We start from the raw sequence: 14,698 nt of genomic DNA on the forward strand, positions 1-14,698 counted from the left end.
GCAGCGCGGGTCTATAAATGGAGGGGGAAGGCAATGGGCGCTGCTTTCTCAACTCGCCTCAGGCAGCAGCTCCTGAGTTACAAGGGGCAGCAAAAAGTCTCTCCTGGTAACTTTAAGAATGGAATTTCTGGTCATGAAACCGGAAACTTGTCTCTTCTAGTGCAGGGAGCACAATTAGGGGTGTGGCCCCCCCCATGGACAAGGTAAACGCTGTGGAGCAAGAGGGGCGGCATCACAGGAGCAGCAAGAGGCATAGAATCTCCCCTGGGGAAGGCGGGTGCAGTTCAGGTGGGTGCCGGTCAAGTAGATGCAGTAAGGTGGGTGCGGGTCTGGGTCAGTGAGTTTTTTTCGACCCACACAACTTTCCCTATTGCACCCACATTCTTCCTGGATTCCCTGCCCTTTCCCCAGTGCACCTATTTTCCCCTCCAGATACTCACAACCACAGCATTTCAATGTCCCAAAATCCCAACCCTGCCCCTCCAAATTCATATATTCATATACATATATCTGTGGCCCGTCTCCCTTTTGCATTAATTTTCCTTCCAGATTCCCAGTTCCTTTACCGTTGAACCCATTCTCCCATTTCATCGGCAGCTCCTCTCCCAGTTGTACCCCCATATTCCCAGCCCATCCCCCACTGACCCATTCTCCCTCCAGCCCCTCCCTCCCAGTTGCAGCAGATAAAAGCAGCAGTTGGGGGACACATTGGCTATGGGGGTGCCTCGGTTAAAGTGACAGCTCATATGAATGTGTCTCATCCAGCAGGACTTTGATCATTTGTCCAATCCGTTGCTTCTCCCTTCCCAGCCTGTATCTGTGCTCTCCATCCTTAGTGCTTATCTGTGTCTCACTTCATCAGCAGCAGCCAATCAGAGGCCAGGACACCCTAATCATCTCTAAATACCTCCCCACCATTCAAATTTAAATGAAAAGGATGAGGATTGTGCCTGCAGTCTCCATTCCGCTCTCAGAGATGTGACCCAGAGCCTGGCAAGTGAGGAATGCTCAGCGCCCTGTCTCTCTCTCCTTATTCCTGCCATTGGCAGAGCAGCGGGGGGATTAGGGGCAGCAGCCGGTGCTGCATATGAGACAGGGATCCTATTTGCACAGACAGGTTTAGGATTAGTCACACAATGCACAAATACTTTGCTCCCTGACTGGGCTGATTCTGACTCCTGATGTTGCTGCCGTGAGGGGCCACAGAAGAACTGGCAAGAAACCTGCCTCCCCCTCTGTTCCTGGCGCCCCTCTCTCTAATAGGAACGAGCGCCCCTCTGACTCCTCCAGCAAGGAATGGACCATCCTCTGAGCGCCAGGTGAGCTTGCAATCTGCTTTTCCCTCCCTGTGATGGGATGAGATGAGAAGACTGATGGCTGCGCATGTTTGATTCATCCACACAAGATATATACTGGGGGGCTGCCACCATAAAGGGCAAATAAAGCCTGTGGCATTTGAATTTCTCTTATGACTTGGCATTTTGGGTTACTCTAGTCAGGCACCTTAAGCCCCGAGTCAGGGCACTGCGTGTGCTTAGACACAGAGACAGAGGGGGTACAAAGGGTGCTTAGGGGCTCAGACTTCATCCCTGTTAATAACGTTAGGGTTACACTAGCGAGGCACCCTGAGACCCAAGGCAGACACAAAGGCAGGGGTGCTATATAGCAAACTAGGGGCATCGTATGGATCTCTAACTTCTTCCCTGATAATAACATTGGATGGGTTTACAGCACAAAGGCACCCTAATTCACAAGGTCGTGCATGGTGTGTGCGCTGAGACATAGATGCAGGGGGTGCTACAGAGGATACATAGGGAAGATTAAGGGGCTCACACTTATGGGGATGTTGGAAGCAGAATGACAACCCTGTGCTATTTGTATTGTCCCAGCTGCGAGATACTAGGGGCAAGATGCTACAATTGGCCCCAACATAAAGCCTTCATTATATTTTCCTAAAGATTTCTGGGGGGGGGGTTACGCAGCATGCGTAGCACACACTGACTACATTTCCCAGCATCCTCTTTGGTGGGGTTGCTGATGGTTGTAACTGACAACAACAGCTGGACAGTTGGGCATCCATGATCCTATTTGGCTACATGAATCAGTAACTAGCGATGAATACAAAGCAAACCATCAGATCTTTGCTTGCAATATAATCTGCCATAGACCAGTACTATCTAACTATGGGTTATTGAACAAAATCTTAAAAATCGGTTTGATTCTAGAGGATTATTTATGTGTTCATGTATGAATGGGAGCTGCCATATGGTTTATTGGCAGAGCAAGCTGTTAAACAAAGGCCAGTTAGTCAGCACCCTCTCTTCAGCAGTTATTGAAGTTGCATGGCAGCTCAGACATCAGTGCAGTCTGCAGCATGCATCTAGATAGCAGTGCAGTGGCAAGACCAGAATAACTTTACATCTCTCCCAACATGGATGGCAAACAGACATTAAGTCATTTGTTTATGATATGACTCCCATGGGTGCTGATGGCTTAGAGCCGTGGTTACATAGTAGCTGAGGATGAAAAAAGATACACATCCACCTTTAATGGAAATTCGATTGGTCTTCATTATTTATTTTGTATAGTTTTTTAATTATCAAATCTAGGATAACACTCATAATGGGACAGGAGACACTCAGGGGTACTTACATAGTAACATAGTAAGTAAGGTTGAAAAAAGACACACGTCCATCAAGTTCAACCTTTTAGTTTTTTTGTTTTTTTTTAGTTTTTTTAGTTTTTTTTTTTTTTTTTAATCTGCCTAACTTCCAGTTGATCCAGAGGAAGGCAAAAACTGAAAAAAAACAAAAAAATTCCTTCCTGACTCCAAAATGGCAATGGGACCAGTCCCTGGATCAATTTGTACTATGAGCTATCTCCCATATCCCTGTATTCCCTCACTTGCTAAACACCATCCAACCCCTTCTTATACCTATCTAATGTATCAGCCTGTACCCCTGATTCACTTCCCAGCTCTCCCTGTAACACCCCTTTCTCTCCTCTAATCTCATTGGCTCCCTCCTGTCTGCTGGGAGGAGCTACTGGTGAATAAAGCATCCGACCCTTCCTTGTACCTATCTAATGTATCAGCCTGTACCACTGATTCAGGGAGACAATTCCACATCTTCACAGCTCTCACTGTAACAAACCCCTTCCCAATATTTAGGCGGAACCTCTTTTCTTCTAATCGGAATGGGTGACCTTGTGTCAGCTGGAAAGACCTACTGGTAAATAAATCATTAGAGAGATTATTATATGTATTTATACATAGTTATCATATCACCCCTAACCGCCTCTTCTCCAGAGTGAACATCCCCAATTTGGCCAGTCTTTCCTAATAGCTAAGATTTTCCCTTTACCAGCTTAGTTGCCCTTCTCTGTCCCCTCTCTAATACAATAATGTCCTGTTTGAGTGATGGAGACCAAAACTGTACGGCATATTCTAGATGGGGCCTTACCAGTGCTCTATACAATGGGACCCCCTCCTCCCGTGACTCTCTGCCCCATTTAATACAGCTCAAGACCTTATTTGCCCTTGATGCTGCTGACTGGCATTGCTTGCTACAGACAAGTTTATCATCTACAAGGACCCCAAGCTCCGTCTCCATTATGGATTTGCCTAGTGCAGTCCCATTAAGGGTATAAGTGGATATTGTTACATCCCAGGTGCAGGACTTTACATTTATCAACATTGAAGCTCATCTGCCACTTACCTGCCCAGATTGCCAGTTAGTCAAGATCCTGTTGCAAGTGCCACATCCTGGATGGAATTAATTGGGCTGATAGTTTTGTGTCATCTGCAAACACTGATACATTACTTACAACACCCTCCCCTAAGTCATTAATGAACAAGTTAAATAAAAGTGGACCCAATACTGAGCCCTGGGGGACCCCACTAAGAACCTTACTCCAAGTAGAGAATGTCCCATTGACAACCACCCTCTGTACCCGATCCTGGAGCCAGTTTCCTATCCATATGCAAACGACTTAATTAAGCCCAACAGACCTTAGTTTAGAAAGCAGTCATTTGTGGGGCACGGTATCAAACAATTTGGCAAGATTTAAATAGATCACATCTACTGCCCCCCCCACTGTCCAGCATCTTACTTACCTCATCATAAAATGCAATCAAATTCGTCAGACATGACGTATCCTTCATAAAGCCATGCTGATTGTTGCTCAAAATGCCATTCACTAGGACAAAAATTTCAAATAATTTGGCCACCACAGATGTCAAGCTTACTGGCCTATAATTGCCAGGCTGAGATCGTAATCCCTTTTTAAATATTGGAATAACATCAGCTTTTCTCCAATCCATAGGGAGCATACCAGATGAAAGTGAATCTGAGAAAATCAGAAATAGGGGCTGGTCTAAAACTGAACTAAGCTCTCTTAGAACCCGGGGGTGTATGCCATCAGGCCCTGGAGCCTTGTTTACATTCATTTTTATTAAAGCTTTATGAATCATATCCTGAGTCAGCCACTGACTAGAGCTGAGCCATTAGTGCAGTTATAAAGTGAGCCTGGGAACTCAGACTCCTCTATTGTATACACTGAAGAAAAGAACTGATTTAACACATTTGCCTTATCTGTATCTGTTACAACCATACTGGTACCATTATTTAATGGAGCAACACTCTCAACCTGCATCTTTTTACTATTAATATATTTTAAAAAAGTTTTAGGGTTAGTTTTCACCTCCACCGCAATTAACTCTTCATTTCCTTTCTTTGCCTTCCGGATTGCTGATTTACAACATTTATTCCAGTGTTTATATTCATTAAATGCAGCTTCTGTCCCAACAGATTTGTAGTTTTTAAATGCCTTTCTATTCTTTCCTATTAACTTCTTTACTTCTCTATTAAGCCACACAGGATGATTCTTAGAGCTTCTACATTTAATCCTTAAGGGAATAAATTGAGAACAGTAATGATTTAATATCATTTTAAAAGACAACCATTTCAGTTCTGTGTTTTTACCTGAAAACTTATTGCTCCAATCAATGCTCTGTAGGGCAGCCCTCAAGGCACTAAAATTAGCTTTTCCAAAGTTCATGGTTTTTGTTGCCCCAGTATATTTTTGTTTTTTGCACCAGACATTAAATGATATAACATTATGGTCACTATTACCCAGGGGTCCAATGACTTGCACATTTGCTATAAGTTCTGGGTCATTAGAGATCACTAGATCCAGAATAACATTTTTTCTGGTTGGCTCCTCAACAACCTGTGCCATAAAATTGTCATGCAACAAGTTTATAAACTTGTTCCCATTAACTGGTCTGGCAGTATTTGTTGCTCCAGTCAATACCTGGGTAATTCGAAACAAAGTATAGCCACTGATATTTACTGCCCAGTCATGCAAATCATTCAGCCATGTTTCGGCCCATCACATCATATTTTCCCTCCAGCACCAGCACCTCCAGCTCTCCCATTTTACCAACCAGACTGGTTGCATTTGCAAACATACATTTAAAGGAGAAGGAAAGGCTAAAAGTAAGTAAGCTTTGTCAGAAAGGTCTATATAAACAGAAACGGAACTAGAGGGGGGCGGGCCCTGGCGCAGGACGCGCAGCCGGGCCCCCTCCGTACACCCGGAACTGGCCGGTAATATGCGCCGTGCGGACTGCCGGGGGGCCCTGAGGGGGTGCGGGCCCTGGCCCGCTCGCACCCCCTGCTCCCCTGGTAGTTCCGCCCCTGTATATAAATACACCAGTAAACCCTCAAAGTAATGTTGCTCTGAGTCTTCTGTCAAAAGAAACACCACCTTCTATTGTGTACTCATGGGCTTCTGTATCAGACTTCCTGTTTTCAGCTTAAACCTCCAGGGCTAGGGCTTGAGCATGCTCAGTTTGCTCCTCTCCCCCTCCCTGCTGTAATCTGAGCTCAGAACTGTAAGTGAGCAGTGACTTAGGCAGGAAGTGATGTCACAACAAGCTAATATGGGAGTTTATATCCTAAACAAACAAAGACAGTGTCTAGAGCTGTTTACCCAGGTATGGTAAAGCATTCTGCAGAATAAATATAGCGTTCTAGCTTGCACTATTGTGGTTATTCTATTGGCAATAAACTGTCTTGGAGCTTTCCTTCTCCTTTAATACTGGTACCATATTGAACATATGACATGTGCTCCTCCCTATCCTTAACAGTACCCCCAACCAAATCTCCTCCCCCATTTTCCCTTTCTTTACCCACTATCTCATCTAACCTGTCTTCCACTGAATCTTTTACTGAACCCTCCCTAGTTTAAAATCTCCTCCAACCTTCTAGCCATCTTCTCTCCCAAAACAGCTGCACCTTCATCATTGAGGTGTCACCATCCCTAGCAAAGAGCCTGTAGCCAACTGAGAAATCAGCCCAGTTCTCCAAAAACCCAAAACCCTCCTCCCTACACCAATCTCTCAGCCACGCATTAATCTCCCTACACTCCTGCTGTCTCATTAGCGTTGCTCGTGGCTCAGGTAATATCTCTGAGAAAATTACCTTGGAAGTCCTCGCCCTCAACTTTACACCTAGTTTTTTAAAATCGTTCTTGAGGACTTAACCGCCTCCTCTAACTTTGTCATTGGTACATATGTGTACCCCAACTCCTGGGTCTTCCCCAGCCCCTCCCAATAATCTGTCCACTAGTTCCACCACATGCCAAACCCTAGCACCAGGCAAGCAGCAGACTGTTCGGCATGTAGGGGCCTTATGACAGATTCCCCTATCCACCTTTCTAATAATTGAATCCCCTATAACTAAAAGCTGCCTTTCCTTCCTTGCACTCCCCCCACCACTTGTATTAGAACCACTGCCTCCCAGGAAGCTCTGAGAGTCAGTCTGCTCCATACACGCCAGTTCAGAGTTTTCCTCCCCAGCATCTTCAGCCAAAGCGACTGAATATAGAAGACAAATCTAGGATAACTAGATAACTATAAGGGAGTCAAATCTAGGATAACACTCATAATTGGATGGGAGACACTCAGGGGCACTTACCTTCTATATAAGGGAGTCAAATCTAGGACAACACTCATAATGGGTGGTTGGGGGATGATAAAGGAATATATATACTGTATATCCACAAACAAGGTTATTTGCCCTTTATGAACTGTTATAATGAGTTGTTTCAACAATTTCATTCTTTTCATGCAAAGATCTTATTTGGGAAGAGATTCCGGTGAGTGGGAATATATAGTATATGAGCAAGGGCACATGGGGCAATTAAGAGCATTTTGCTGCCCACTCAGTTGCCAGTTTTGTGGGTGGGTAGCAATAAGCTCCTATTTGCCCCTCCATTTCCCTGATTGGTAAATACCAGGCACCTGGACTCAGGGTTCCCTTATGAATCCTGCACTGATGCAGTTCCCATGCAAATGCAGTAATAAAAACGTGTGCAATTTGGCTTCGTCGGACACTAATTTTCACCCTCATTGGTGCATGGGGCGCACATTGCAGCAGATGTTACATAGCGGGTGCCCGTCACTATCATATTCAGGGAATAAAATGCTGCATTTTGTCCAAGGAAAACATGGGGATTAGTGTCCAATTTCATGAGCAATATAAATGGACTCCGGGCCCCTGAAGCGCCACAAGAGAATTGGGGGGGGGGGGTTGCATGTGAGTGATTGGAGGGAGATTGCTTGGAACTATGCGGCGTATCACTGAAAGGTTAAACCCGTGAGCTGCTTAATTGTAATCCAGAGGCAGAGAGGGATTAAAGAGCTAACAAGATAGTCCTTTATAATAACACAGGGGGGGGCTAAGAGCCAACGGGGATTTCTCAGTGGTCATGGAACAGAATGTGCTTCGGGGGGAGCCAGACAGGTACCTCGGCCATAGGAATGTTCTGGGCACAAAATCAGTTCTACCCTAGTACAATGCAATCTATGGGAAACAATATGGCAGCTCCCACCCTTATAGATAAATGTACAGAGCAGCAACTTTCCATTGCGTAGTCAACCAGACTGACCACAAATGTATTTACATTTAGGAATTCTCACTATTGATACATAATTGCTATTGATTGGGGCAAGGTGGTTCTTTACTCAGGTTTACTGATCCGTGAATGGACGAAAACCTAAGCATCTTATATTAGTTCTGCTACGCGCTCTTCACATCTGCCCAGTGCTCAGAATATGCCCCGGGTCCTCTCAAACCAAACGGGGGTATTGGCAGACTTTGCCCTGGACCCATAACAACCAATCAGCAGTTAGCATTTACTGACTAGGTTTAGCTTACAATAAAGGTGCCCAGCTATGTATAGTTACATTTCTATATGGGTCGTGGATCTCAGTGCAGCATATCAATTGCTCCTTTATGTGGCTGTTAAAGTACATTTCCTCGTCTTTATTAAATATGCATGAAAGCTGCTTAAGTCTCTAACACCTATTGTTTCTATGGGACATTACTATATCTTCCTTCTGCCCCTTTTAAAGAGGCTCTAAGCACTGAAATGTTTTTTTCTGAGCTTGATTAGTACAGGGAATACCTATACTGCCATAGTTTTATGGGATCTCTCTGTACAGACTATGAGCAAACTTAGGGGACTGTTCCTGCTGAATTGTGCTTAGTACAGGGAATACCTATACTGCCATAGTTTATGGGATCTCTCTGTGCAGACTATGAGCAAACTTAGGGGCTGTTCCTGCTGAATTGTGCTTAGTACTGGGGATACCTATGCTGCCATAGTTTTATGGGATCTCTCTGTACAGACTATACGCAAACTTAGGGGACTGTTCCTGCTGAATTGTGCTTAGTACAGGGGAATGCCTATGCTGGCATAGTTTTATGGGATCTCTCTGTACAGACTATGAGCAAACTTAGGGACTGTTCCTGCTGAATTGTGCTTAGTACAGGGGATACCTATGCTGCCATTGTTTTATGGGATCTCTCTGTACAGACTATAAGCAAACTTAGGGGCTGTTCCTGCTGAATTGTGCTTAGTACAGGGGAATACCTATGCTGCCATAGTTTATGGGATCTCTCTGTACAGACTATGAGCAAACTTAGGGACTGTTCCTGCTGAATTGTGCTTAGTACAGGGAAATACCTATGCTGCCATAGTTTATGGGATCTCTCTGTACAGACTATGAGCAAACTTAGGGACTGTTCCTGCTGAATTGTGCTTAGTACAGGGAATACCTATGCTGCCATAGTTTTATGGGATATCTCTGTACAGACTATGAGCAAACTTAGGGACTGTTCCTGCTGAATTGTGCTTAGTACAGAGGAATACCTATGCTGCCATAGTTTTATGGGATATCTCTGTACAGACTATGAGCAAATTTAGGGGACTGTTCCTGCTGAATTGTGCTTAGTACAGGGAATACCTATGCTGCCATCGTTTTATGGGATCTCTCTGTACAGACTATGACCAAACTTAGGGACTGTTCCTGCTGAATTGTGCTTAGTACAGGGAATACCTATGCTGCCATAGTTTTATGGGATCTCTCTGTACAGACTATGACCAAACTTAGGGACTGTTCCTGCTGAATTGTGCTTAGTACAGGGGAATACCTATGCTGCCATATTACTGTGTCCATAGAATATTCTGATCCTAGCTCCCACCCAAAAGGCAATCGCATATAACATTTTAATTGGCAGCAATCAGTACATCCCTTCCTATTCAGTTACATAGCAGTGTTTGGGTCACTAGCACAAGTAGCATGCGCTTTACCCATAATCCTAGACCTGCTCAGCCAGAGAGCCAGGGGGTGATAATCCTAATTATTGTACTTAATTAGGCCTCGCAGTGTATTGTCCTTAATAACATAATTGCTCCTTATAGCTAAATCCGTTAATGAGTGCTGTGCCCGAGTGGTTTAGCGATAGAAGCTCGTCGGCTACATGGCATATGTGTGGTTAATCCGGCATACGAGTGGATAATCCGGCATACGTGTGGTTAATTGGGTATTGTAGCCAGACTTGGGATTCCTCTCTTGTTGAGTTACATTATTGATTGGAGGAGCCTCTGGCTCAGCAGCGCGGCGTCTCCCGGAGGATTTCTCATGAGCTGAACACTCATTCCCTCCCCAGTGCCCATTGATCCTGCGCTGCGGCTCTGGGATGCAGAATTGCCTTTAATCAGATGCAACTCTTCGATTCGCAGTTATTCTATTAGTGATGAGCAAATCTGTCCTGTTTCACAAACACATTGAAGCCATGGACGTTTTTTTTTTTTTTAACCATTTGTTTTACCATGTGACTTATTTTGTGCAGTCGGACTCTAGGGACGTTTATTTTTTTCATGCCAATTACATGATATTAGTTTTTCAGGGGAGGTTGAACTCTATCAGTCAACGTCAGGGCAGTTCACCTTTATGTTTTCTTTTATTATGTTATAGAATGGCTAAATCTAAGCAACTCTTCAATTGGTCTTCATTTTTACTTTTTTTTCGTTTTTTAATTATTTCCTTTTGTCTTCTGACTCTTTCCAGCTTTCAAATAGGGGTCACTAACCCCATCTAAAAACAAATGCTCCGTAAATCTACAAATTTATTGCATTGCTACTTTTTATTACTCGTCTTTCTATTCAGGCCTCTCCTATTCATATTCAGTCTCTTGTTCAAATCAATGCATGGTTGCTAGGGGAATTTGGACCCTAGAAACCAGAGGATGAAATTGCAAACTGGAGAGTTGCTGAATAAAAAGCTAAAACCCCAAATAATAAAACAAATTGTCTCCGAATATCACTTTCTACATCATACTAACAGTTAACTCAAATTGAACAACCCCTGGGTGCAAATGGGTGCAGGGAGTAATGTAGTTAGGGGCTCTGTGGCAGAGGAGGCCCCGAGAGACATGTGGGTATCACGGGGCATCATTATACTTCTTGGTGGGCCCTGGTGACCAATGGGTTACTAACTGGGGCCCCAGGAGGGATATGGCCCAGGGCACAATTGCATTTTACACAAAACTGTCCACTGCCAAAATTATGTTAGAACTATGCGGAAAACAGTTGCATTCTGGGTAATAAAAACTGTTGATTTGTGTCCCCGCACTGTATTTGTTGCTGGAAGCAGCCGCAACTGGAGCATCTGTTTGTATTTATATTGTACCATTCACGTTACTATAGTCGTTGACATGGCACAGCATGCCATATGGCCGCACACGCAACACGCATCAAATCTAACATCTTTGGCTAAATATTTGTAAACAGTTATATAAAATAAACAGATACAGAGCAAGAATTTTGTTTATGGTTCCAAACTAGAACACTCTGATGGAAGCTTACAGTGGAAGGGGCAGGGAGTCTGTGACTCAAGCAGTGGGTGGGACTAAAACACTCTGATGGAAGCTTACAGGGGAGAAGATGGGAGTCTGTGACTCAAGCAGTGGGTGGGACTAAAACACTTTTATGGAAACTTACAGGGGAGAAGCTCTGAGTCTGTGATTCAAGAAGTGGGTGGGACTTGAATACTCTGATGGGGGAGGGAGCCTGTAACTCAAGTAGTGGGTAGGACTAAAATACTCTGATGGAAGCTTACAGGGAAAGAAGCAAGGGGCCTGTAACTAAAGCAGTGGGTGGGACTAGAATACTCTGATGGAAGCTTACAGGCGGAGGAGCATGAAGTCTGTGACTAAAGAAGTAGGTGGTACTTGAATACTCTGATGGAAGCTTACAGGGGAAGGGACAAGGAGCCTGTAACTAAAGCAGTGGGTGGGACTAGAACACTCTGATGGAAGCTTACAGGGGGAGGAACATGAAGCCTGTGACTCAAGAAGTAGGTGGGACTTGAATAATCTGATGAAAGCTTACAGGCGGAGGAGCATGAAGTCTGTGACTCAAGAAGTAGGTGGTACTTGAATACTCTGATGGAAGCTTACAGGGGAAGGGACAAGGAGCCTGTAACTAACGCAGTGGGTGGGACTGAAACACTCTGATGGAAGCTTACAGGGCTGTTATTCTATAATAAAAGCGGCAGGCCATATTGATAGACGAGAAACTAGGTTGAATGTTCCTTTACAAATATCTAGTGCTAATTTAGCTAAATTCTGACAGTAAGTCTCTATATACTCAAGTGCAGTTCACATCCAGTAGAACTGGCTTTTGCAGTCACCTCCTTTTTTCTCCACTATGTATGGACTGGGGGCAAGGTTGCACCCTTTAAAGCCCATACACTTAACACAAGCACCCTTTCTCAAAATTGGGGGTTCTGCATTCTGCGCCTTGTGTTAGATTGCACCTGAGCAGGCAGGGCCACCATCAGTAATCAAGGACCCGGTGCTGCTAAGTTAGAAGGGCTCTTGCCAGGGGGATCCCAATTATAAGTCCATTAGTCATCAGTGCCCCCCATTAGTGGTATAAAAATTGGGTTCCCGGGGGTGAGTGCCCGGCTAATATAGTTTCATGTCCCTCAGAACCTACAGACCCGCTCAGCAGCCGGGCGTCAGAGGCAGATCCATACAGAACAACAGACTGGCAGTAAATAGTATTTTGGCTTCTTTGGTGAAATAATATGAATACAGAGAGTGAGTGGGATTCTGGGGGATTCTGCACTGTATCACAATGTAGCAATTAGAGAATGTAGAACGGGATTCTGCTTGAGATAAACATATGGCAGCTCCTCATTAAATTTGTTGTTCCTTCCTTCCCGGCACAGACACAGCGTGCGGAATATTTCACAGGCTGATTAGTCCCTCACTTCTCCTGTTATCTGGGGGAAAGAGAAATCAGAGATGTTCTAAAGTGTGACTCCAGCGCACAGGATTATTATACAAAAGCTCTGGCATCAGAGTAGTGATACAGCTAGTACTTACTTACACCTCTTACTATGGGGGATGTACATACACTTATGGCTGGGAGTCTCTGTAACACGGTGGCACAAATCCTATTTGATCCCCATTGTAAGCAGCAGTCCTGTCCTGCTTTATGGCAGCTGAGATTCTAGCTATCTGTATAACAGAACATTCTGTCCCAGTGGCTGCACAGATCCTATCTGATCCCCATTGTAAGCAGCAGTCCTGTCCTGCTTTATGGCAGCTGAGATTCTAGCTATCTGTATAACAGAACATTCTATCCCAGTGGCTGCACAGATCCTATCTGATCCCCATTGTAAGCAGCAGTCCTGTCCTGCTTTATGGCAGCTGAGATTCTAGCTATCTGTATAACAGAACATTCTGTCCCAGTGGCTGCACAGATCCTATCTGATCCCCATTGTAAGCAGCAGTCCTGTCCTGCTTTATGGCAGCTGAGATTCTAGCTATCTGTATAACAGAACATTCTATCCCAGTGGCTGCACAGATCCTATCTGATCCCCATTGTAAGCAGCAGTCCTGTCCTGCTTTATGGCAGCTGAGATTCTAGCTATCTGTATAACAGAACATTCTGTCCCAGTGGCTGCACAGATCCTATCTGATCCCCATTGTAAGCAGCAGTCCTGTCCTGCTTTATGGCAGCTGAGATTCTAGCTATCTGTATAACAGAACATTCTATCCCAGTGGCTGCACAGATCCTATCTGATCCCCATTGTAAGCAGCAGTCCTGTCCTGCTTTATGGCAGCTGAGATTCTAGCTATCTGTATAACAGAACATTCTGTCCCAGTGGCTGCACAGATCCTATCTGATCCCCATTGTAAGCAGCAGTCCTGTCCTGCTTTATGGCAGCTGAGATTCTAGCTATCTGTATAACAGAACATTCTGTCCCAGTGGCTGCACAGATCCTATCTGATCCCCATTGTAAGCAGCAGTCCTGTCCTGCTTTATGGCAGCTGAGATTCTAGCTATCTGTATAACAGAACATTCTGTCCCAGTGGCTGCACAGATCCTATCTGATCCCCATTGTAAGCAGCAGTCCTGTCCTGCTTTATGGCAGCTGAGATTCTAGCTATCTGTATAACAGAACATTCTATCCCAGTGGCTGCACAGATCCTATCTGATCCCCATTGTAAGCAGCAGTCCTGTCCTGCTTTATGGCAGCTGAGATTCTAGCTATCTGTATAACAGAACATTCTGTCCCAGTGGCTGCACAGATCCTATCTGATCCCCATTGTAAGCAGCAGTCCTGTCCTGCTTTATGGCAGCTGAGATTCTAACTATCTGTATAACAGAACATTCTGTCCCAGTGGCTGCACAGATCCTATCTGATCCCCATTGTAAGCAGCAGTCCTGTCCTGCTTTATGGCAGCTGAGATTCTAGCTATCTGTATAACAGAACATTCTGTCCCAGTGGCTGCACAGATCCTATCTGATCCCCATTGTAAGCAGCAGTCCTGTCCTGCTTTATGGCAGCTGAGATTCTAGCTATCTGTATAACAGAGCATTCTGTCCCAGTGGCTGCACAGATCCTATCTGATCCCCATTGTAAGCAGCAGTCCTGTCCTGCTTTATGGCAGCTGAGATTCTAGCTATCTGTATAACAGAACATTCTGTCCCAGTGGCTGCACAGATCCTATCTGATCCCCATTGTAAGCAGCAGTCCTGTCCTGCTTTATGGCAGCTGAGATTCTAGCTATCTGTATAACAGAACATTCCTCTCTCAATCAGCCGCACATATGCTTTAACATTGGATTTCAGCATTGCCATTGAGGAAAGTTTTTCCCAAACCAGAACAGCTGTTCTCAACCCAAGGGATTCGCTGTAACCCTTCAATTAATCTGACCAAAGAGCTTGCAGCCTATGACTGACCGGTCCTATAATTAACCTACTTGTTATGGCTGCCACTGCATGATACCTGAATAAACGCTGATTGCCAAAGCCGTTGATAGGGGATTTC

At 44.7% G+C, this 14,698-nt stretch overlaps 1 protein-coding gene across 1 annotated transcript in view; it reads left to right on the top strand.

The window, feature by feature from the left end:
- The first annotated feature begins 965 nt into the window (after positions 1 to 965).
- b3gat1l.L (beta-1,3-glucuronyltransferase 1 like L homeolog) overlaps positions 966 to 14,698 on the top strand; it is a 57,702-nt gene continuing 43,969 nt past the window's right edge. The window contains 1 exon segment of the mRNA NM_001094610.1: positions 966 to 1,319. The gene's annotated coding sequence lies outside the window, so the exon portion shown is untranslated.

The sequence above is a fragment of the Xenopus laevis genome, chromosome 2L, assembly GCF_017654675.1.
Source record: "Xenopus laevis strain J_2021 chromosome 2L, Xenopus_laevis_v10.1, whole genome shotgun sequence".
Lineage (NCBI taxonomy): Eukaryota > Metazoa > Chordata > Amphibia > Anura > Pipidae > Xenopus > Xenopus laevis.